Source organism: Gopherus flavomarginatus, chromosome 9, assembly GCF_025201925.1.
Source record: "Gopherus flavomarginatus isolate rGopFla2 chromosome 9, rGopFla2.mat.asm, whole genome shotgun sequence".
In the NCBI taxonomy this organism is placed as follows: domain Eukaryota; kingdom Metazoa; phylum Chordata; order Testudines; family Testudinidae; genus Gopherus; species Gopherus flavomarginatus.
This window is the reverse complement of record NC_066625.1, coordinates 77,638,964-77,647,540: the sequence shown is the minus strand read 5'-3', so window position 1 is coordinate 77,647,540 and position 8,577 is coordinate 77,638,964.

The following is an 8,577-nucleotide window of genomic DNA, read 5'->3' as shown; positions in this document are numbered from 1 at the left end:
CAGTTTTAGCTGTGATAGAGTGGGCCCTCCTTTTCCTTGTGTTGTCAGACTCACCAGCCAGCTACATTGACCAAGAACTCCAAGACCCACCAAGATCTTACTGTAAAATGAGGCTGATTCTGGTTTGACCCTCACTCCCAAATGCCTGCCCTTTGGGACTTTCCCAAGGACTGTTCACTAACATGCCCATAACGTTTCTGGACCATGTCAAAAGCTGTAGGGTGCATTCTGGAGCTGACTGAATTCCAGCCTGCTCTGGTCATGTCCTATTGGTAGTTCCTCAGTCCCTGCTCCATAGCCAGGAGATTTCTGAGGATGAAATTCCAGTGGAGATCAGAGATCTCCCACCTGACCTCTCTTTCCCACATAATTTCCAGAGCTGAACGTGAGGACTCTTGCCAAATCAGTCTTTATATGGGGGACTTGATTTCAGTGATCACTGGGCATCCCTCAGGCTCTTCCCCCATCCCCTATCTGATGTGAGAAAGGTATGATGGTTACACCTGAACACTGAACTCAGAGCCCTGGCACCCAGTCAGAGGGTTCTGTTAGCCAGTGGGTGAGTGGTAACAAAGATGGAAGCCTTCTCCTTGGGTTGCTAGCCAGCTTTGAATTACTTCATGCTAAGGACTCTGCAACTTTCCATATCTCCTGGTCCTTTCACAGCTAGTGCTGCTGTGGACAAAAACTCTTCTCTCTTTAATAAGAGGAGGATCTAACTTCCCTTTGAAGGACACTTCATCCTTGGGAACAAGGTAAGTGAATACAAGGGCCCATTGAGAACCACTCGATGTTAGCCAGGCTCTTATTCTGAAGGAGGTTTCTGAGGGGAGCTCTGGCTAAGTGGCTGGTGCAGGAATGAAGGGTTTTACACAAGGTATGTTTTGTAACACTGCTGGGATTTAAGGATTTGAATTCCATATTGTTGCACTGCAAACGGAATTGAAACCCTGCTGGGAAGGAGGAAGGAAGGAGACTTATGACTCGGGATAGGGGCAGGCCTGGGGAGAGGTAGAGAGGAATGGGCTTCTGCCAAAATCACTACAGTTTAATACTCCACCATCCAGGGATTTGAAACTTCGGCATCTGCTGGAGCACAGTTCCCAGTGTAGGCTCTAATACCACACCTTGCCTACACTGGAGCATCCCCTACTCCTCTCTCACCCGCAGCTCAGCCCAGCTAGCAGGGTGATGCCCGACATTAAGGGATATTGCTAGTGCTGGGAATGACGTCTGCTCTGGGAAGCCCAGCCAAGGATGTGCATGTTCACCTATCTTCAGGGAGGGTTCCCTAAGATGTTGACTTCCCCAGATCCAATCACAATGGAGACTGTGTGGGCAGGTTCCAGATCCCTGGGAATCTCTCCTGCTTTAAAGGGTGTGCTTTTACCTCTTGACTTTAACAGGACCCATGAAAAGCACCTTCCAGATGCACCGTCCTGCCCACTTAGCAGTGTCCATCTCCAGTACAATGGGCCCATTGTGGTCGGTTGGGTGACCCGTTTCCAGTCGATGGTGCCAGCGGCTGTTTTGTCTGTGAATCAGTCAGAGCCCCTCAGAAGCAGGTTATCAGAATGGAGAAACTGTTGATGCTAAAACAAGCATTGTTCTGCCTGGGAGCAAGTGCAATTATCACTACGGGCTGCACAAGGGAATACCAGGCTCCTTCCTGCAGCTAGGGTGGCTGAAAAGCCTTCTCTCTCTCTGGGAATCCCTGAGAAGCAGAAGAACGGAGGGGGCCACAGGAGCCCTAGAAATGCAAAGATCTTGTATTTAGAGGCTCTTCTGTGGTGATCATTGCTATAGTACCTGAGCCCTCATGCAGGTTGGGAGCTGGGTCGGGATCCCGCTCTGGGAGCTGAGGCCCAGTGAGATCATGTAACTTGCCCATAGTTGCTCAGTGACGCTGTGGCAGAGTTAGAAATTGGCCCCAAATCTCCTCACTCCCACACACCCTTCCTTCCTCAGAGATGCTGGGAGGCTGTGGTTCCTAAGAGGTTTGAGGCTGCGCTGAGAGAAGTGAGAAGGGAAAGAAAACGCAATCTGCCACTGGCTGTAGAGGGAGATGCTGGGAAGGGCCGAGGTCTCCTTGGAATAGCAGACAAGAGAGACCAAGTGGTCCTAATGGATGGTCCATGAGGCAGGTCTCTTCTGGCGGCTGCAGCACTTCTGTAGCTGTGTTGGGGAGTGAGCATCCCCTGCCTGATGGGTAGAGGAACAGGACTCCAGGCTCCCTGCTGGTACTAGCTCTATAGATTCTGGGCTGAGGCTGGGCTGCAGTCAATACAGGACTCCCACTCAGCGCAGCAGCAGCAGCTCTGCCCTTCACCTCTCCTGCTCCTGGGGAGCAGAGACTAGGAAGGCACCTCACCCATGTGAGCTATTGACACAGATGGGGGTACAAGAGGGGAGTTCCCCTTGCAGCACTCTGAACATGAGCAGAGTCATCCAAGGCATGTTGGGGCTGGTTAGAAACAATGTTTGGTTGCTTGCCTCCAAACAGAACCAGTTTCTGCCCTTGATGATCACAGGGCTGGGTGGAGAATTGTGAGGAAGGGCAGGGAGAAGATCCTCTGGGATGCTCCTCAGATTTCGCAGCTCATTTCCCCTGAGAAGTGCATGTGCGTGTGGATTGATGGGTCCCTCAGCCTTGCTGTAGCATGCAGCCAGGCTGTATGTTCCAATCACTCTTAGCTGTCGGCTTATTGATAGTTACATTTTCAAGGCTTGCCTCAAGCTTGTTTTAAATGAAAGCTTGAGTTCTCTGTCCTGGAGCCCAAAAGCAGCTCTGTTAACAAATGGCCCCTCCACTTCATCCATGTGTGCAGGGGACATGAACACCTCCAGCCAGTCGCTGTCAATGTGTCCAGCAAGGGAGTGTTCCTTTGTGACCCAGCATTTGGCCCAAAACAATGTTTAGAAAGTGCGTGTGCATGTGTGTGTTATGGAGAGAGAGCATGTGGATGGTGGGGATGCTATGAAGTTTTTCACAGGAGAAGGTGGGTTGTGTAATTATCAGTGCTGGGATACTAGGAGTCTCTCACTTCTAGATTTTCCTCCTGGCTCTGCCAGTGACTTGTAGTGTGATCTTGGACAAGTCATGTCTCTGCTTTGTGCCTCAGTTTCCCCATATGTGAAATGGGGACAGCAACACCGACATGCCCACCTCTATTGGGTCAGGACTGAGGTTTTAATTAAAGCTTCTAAAACACAGTGTGATCTTCAGGTGAAAGGTGCTAGAGATTTGGAATCTATTGTAACATGTGGCCTGGTGTGTATGTTGCACCCCTGCCTGCTCCTGGATAGAGTCAGAGCTGTGCTGTGTGTCATATGCCCTATAATGCAAACAAGTAATGGAGATTCTCCTTTAGTTCAAATGGCAGGGACCTGTGCTTTCCCACAGGAAAATCTGGATGCTCTCTTTACAGTTCTAGTGAAGCACAAGGACAGCCAAGAAATCTCAGGTGTTGCAGTATATTTAATGCATATCATTTAAAATCCTTGTCTGGACCCTCAGTGATACTACTAGGGTGCTGCCACGCACCCAGAAACAGAGATTGTTCCTCCGGGGTTGGTGCAGAGAACAACCTTGAAAGAAGGGGTGTTGGGGCGCTATCAAACCCAGAGGGCAACAGTCAAGTGCTCTCAGCTGCACTGTGTCCGGAATCCTTTGGGGACAATGGGGCAGGCCACATGTTGTGTGAAGCAGACTCTGCCAGGACTCCTGAGTGTTACCCATCTGGATCCCTGCCTGCTGAGGACCCCTGAGGTATGTGAGCTGGTGAGAAGTCAACCCCCCTTCAACATTGCTTTTTTCAGTGGCTCCTGTCCCTGATTAATGCAGGGCTTATGAAAGCCCTAACTCTGTGTTTGCTCTGTGTACCGATCCTTCAGCTAAATCCCAGCTACTTAAACACAGGTCAAACTCCCTCATGCAACAAAAGCTGCCCCTTGTCTCCTATTGCTTAAGGAGTTTACACAAACTCTGATCCCAGCCACACGTGAGGAGAGACTCAGAAGAGAAAGTGCAGCTGGTGCAGAGCAGTGGGGGCCAAGGAGGGCTTCCAGAAGTCCCTGAATCATGAATGAGCACTTTGTGCGGGGTCAGCACCTCAGCTCCACACTTCCTTACTCTGACCTCTCCATATGTCTGCACCCTCCACTCAACCATAGCAGAAGGTTCCTATATGAAACCCACAGAGGGCAATCCAAGGGCACTTCTTTCTCCAGAGGAGCCATCTGGGCAATGTGGGACCTGCCCAGACATTTCAAAGCACCTTCTTGTGGGTGGCTTGTGTGTCCACCCCTAGCTGGTGACAGTCAGGCCCATAGCTGATCCACACAGGGAGTTTCTGTAGCAATGTGAGTGGCCCCATATAGTCCCACTATCCTTGGACCTGGCCTGGTGTCTATATTTACTGTGCTACACAGGCAATACCAGGGTTTGTGTGGCTTGCTGTCCCCAGCTGGCACTCTGCTCTTTGCAGGAGGTTCTCCTCCCCTGGAGAATTTATCTGTACAGGACCTGGCTTCCTGTTGGAGAGCAGGCTTTAGAAATGATTTCCCTAATAGGCAGAGCCCCTTGGGATTTCCTGCAATGGACAGGGATTCTCCCTGGTTCAGGAGAAAGCCCTCCAGGATTCCCTTCAGCAGGGAATCTTACTTCCTTGTGTTGGTGCGTGATCGAGTCACAAATCTAGCCACATGATTCTATAGAGATAATGTTCCTTTCCCTGCCTATTTTTTGTTTTCCTCTTGTCTAATAAAACTCCCTTCCCCTGTGGTAATGCCACCTCTCACCTGGGCTTCATGGAATGGACATGACTCCATCTGTTTCCTGACAGTTTTGTGAATCAGTATCAGTACCAATGGGCTTGATCCTGTGCTCACTGATGTTGATGGTAACTACTGATGGATTTCAGTAGTACAGGGTCAGGCCCAATGTCAGCACATGACCAGTAGGGGCTGGTAGCATATGTCTGAGCACTCTGCCTCAAGGACTTGGACAGGTAAGCTCAGACACAACTCTAGGGAAAATGTCCGCTAGAGAAATTCTGCTGCTTCCACATTTGGAGACTTGTCTTGTGTCACATCATGATGCCATCACATTGCAATGTTGTGACAATACTGCCTGTCACATGCAAGAGTTTTTCCCTCTTGTTGATTTATTAACTACATTTAAATTAGGGGGCTTTTTTAGAAATAACATCCTGCAACTTGTAAGAGAAACCTTTCAAAATCAGAATAGTCTCAAGAAATCTGAAAGAGGTGGTAATCTAAGAGGAGCACAAAGTCTGGCTCATGTGTAGGCCCTACAAGAACAACAGCTTTTTGATTGCTCTGTCATCCCCAGAAACTAGAGAGGATTTCCCATTGGATAAGAACCATTTTAAAGCCAGTCACATTTGAACTTAAATGACTCGACCATGAGTCTTTCGGTTAATATGAAAGAATAACTGGGTTGGTTTTTGTCACCTGGTGTTAACACTGATGAAGAAATGCCAGTTCTCATTCACAACCCATGTGGATAAAGTATTAGAGTAACAAATATCTAATCACAGGAGGCTGAACTGAGACTTTTACTTCGGCCAAAGTTTGCTGTCTTCTGATGGTACAAAATCCATGTGAATCTCTCCTGGAGCAGCCAAAGCCATGTGTGAGCAGTTGCTTCACTGCCCTTCCCTTCCTTGTCATCGGGCAGGTGTATAAAATCCCTGATAAGGACTTGGGCCTGTTTCTCCCCCTGGTGTCACCATTTAGACCTGTGCCAAATGGGGAGTCAAAGGCTCCTGGGTCAGGCTCCTCTCCTTGATCACTCCACTGAGAGTGCATTACACCCTTTGGGCCCTTGCTTTGCACAAGTGTGAACGGCGACACAAGCAGCAAGGTATGGGAGAATCAGGCCCTTGCTGACTAAAACCACACTGCTGACTGCTTTTGGGGACCTGGTTTTGCCACTCAACCCACACCTGTAGGTCTGTAGAACTAACAGCTCCCTATGGTCCAGGTTCAGCCAGGCCCGTCACCCAACCCTGGAGTGCTCTGTTCCTACAGCATGTGGGTGTGCAGGGGACAGAGGTGCTGTGCTCCCTCACACAGGTCACTAGAGCCCAGTCTCACAATATTTTATGACGTATAGGGATACCTGACAGTAATTACCACCCCTATACCCAAATGTACCTGTTTGCACTGGGGCAGGATGAAGGAGGCCACCTTGCCCTCCCTTTATTCACACCAGGATCTGCTTTGCAGCCCAACCCAAGCAGACTCAGAGCTCATCAGGGAGAGAGACCTGCTTTGAGCGGGGGTTGGACTAGATGACCTCCTGAAGTCCCTTCCAACCCTGATGTTCTATGATTCTATTCTATGAGAGGCAATACCTGGGAAGGGTGGTGCAGTGCCCAGGGTAACTAAGGAAAAACCCTCCGAGGTTTGACTGGTGTCCATGACATGTGGAATGATCCTCAGAGGCACTGCAAACACTGGTGTTTTTGGGAGGGTGGGTAGGGTATATACAGTATCTTGGGAGTCAAAGGTTAAATACACCACCTGCCTACAATGATATCTTTCCTGGCTTAGGCCTCATGTGGGAGTTGGGGGTCGCTGGCAGATTGAGTCAGGGAAAGGCAGAAGCCTTGGCACCACTGCAACTCAGTGCTTTTATCAGCCTTCTCTTTAAGAGCTTCATTGTTTCAGAAAAGTAGCTCAGTGCTACAGTGCCCTCTGCTGGCTGCAGCTACCATGAAACAGCTGAGAGGAGCAGATGCAGGAAGGATTGGCTAGAGAGCAAAGAAAAGCTCTTGTGGCTTGTTTTTCATCAAGTCCAGCCTTCTCACCTCCTGCTTCCCCTCCATTCAAAGGAATCAATCCTAGTACTTTGTACTGTAGGAAAATGATTGTGATGGTTACATCCACCTGATGCTGATGGAAGGTCCCAGCTGAAAGCACCAGAGAAAGAGGACCTGCTGCCTCACCACCATGCCCACCTTAAAATCCTACAGTGCCATCGGTACAGTTCCTTCCTGACTCCTGATCAGGAAGTTATACAGGAGTCACTTTGGAGAAGGAATCTGCCTCTGGGATCTACTGCACTGTAACAATCTGTTACCAGACACAAATCCCTCTCATTAAGGGAACAAGTCCCAGATCACTTCTACACAGCAGGACTGCAGCCAGTCAGGGTTCCAGGGTGAACCTAATGTTATTAATCAGGCTTTTGTACGTTGGTTCTCTGGCCCAAAGATCAAGGGACTGTCCTGGTCCTTCAGGGTCCTTCTCTCAGCTTGAGAGACCAGCTTGTGGGATCTTTACAGAGTCTTCACAATTACTGTATGTTGGATGTTGCACTGGGATGTTGCATGAGGACACAATGACACACTGTTAGCACCAAGCGACGCATGTTGTGGCATGTATGCTTATGTGGCAGCCAGCTTGGGGCTGCCGGGGAAAGGAGCAGATTGGAAGGCAATTTGCACTTCTGTTCAGCCTGAACAGGGATTGATAGACTTCAAGGTGACCCAACATACAGTTTTCATCTCCGTGACATCCTGACTATTCATACATGTCTCACGTTTATACAAATTACTCTTATTAAAACTGAATCAGAATGCACACATCACTACAGCTTTGTATCAGTAGGACCTACATTATGAGCAGTGTTGTTTAGTTTGGAACTGTAATAGATTTCAAGACACACAAAAGAAAGTTACAGGTCAGCAACAAACTCCCTTGTGATGACTTGCTTTTCCTGTGGCATAGAGATCATAGAGGTACAATGGCTTTTGCCACCCTATAATATTTAAAGCAAATTGGCAAGGTTGCCTAGTAATTCACTGCAAAGAAATTACAATGCAGAGCATATCAGGATCTCCCAGCTTGAGAAATCTGTTTCAGAACAAAACAGAGCTAGGTGTGAATTGATTGAGTTGGTGTTGGTCCTGCTTTGAGCAGGGGTTGGACTAGATGATCTCGAGGTCTCTTCCAACCCTAATCTTCTGATTCTATGAAGTGGGGGGATTTTCTTAATGTTTTGTATGAATACTGTGTGCCTCAGTTTCCCCTATGTGTTGCACATTAACTAGGTGGTGGGACGATGGTGTCTGATCTTTGCCGTGAACCCTAGGGGACCAGATGTCTGTTGTTTAGCTTCCTGGGCCCAGACAATGACCGGACACTTCATAAATTAGCAACTGATGGCCAGGGGACCCACCCTCTGCAAGAAGCCAGTTGGCTACGACGAGTTGGAGAACAAAGAGAGAGGTGGAGGCCAGGTGACCAGTTTTGCTCGGAAAACAGAATAAAGGATTATGAGGGAAAATACGGTGGGCTTACAACTTTGGCCAGGCTTTTAGGCCTAAACATTGGATAAGCTTGTTTTTAAGCTGTGTTGAAATTTGGTTCAGCTTGTCTCTGTGTATAAGGGGAAGAGAGGAGGGGGACAAAGTGATGAAAGAATGAAGGAATGTTGCTTCTGTGTGTCAAGAGGTAAAAGGAGTCACAGTGGAAAGTTCCCAAAACAGAATAATGGCTTTGTCTGTACAAAGGGCATACGGGGGCAGAAAGATGTGGTCAGGGCCC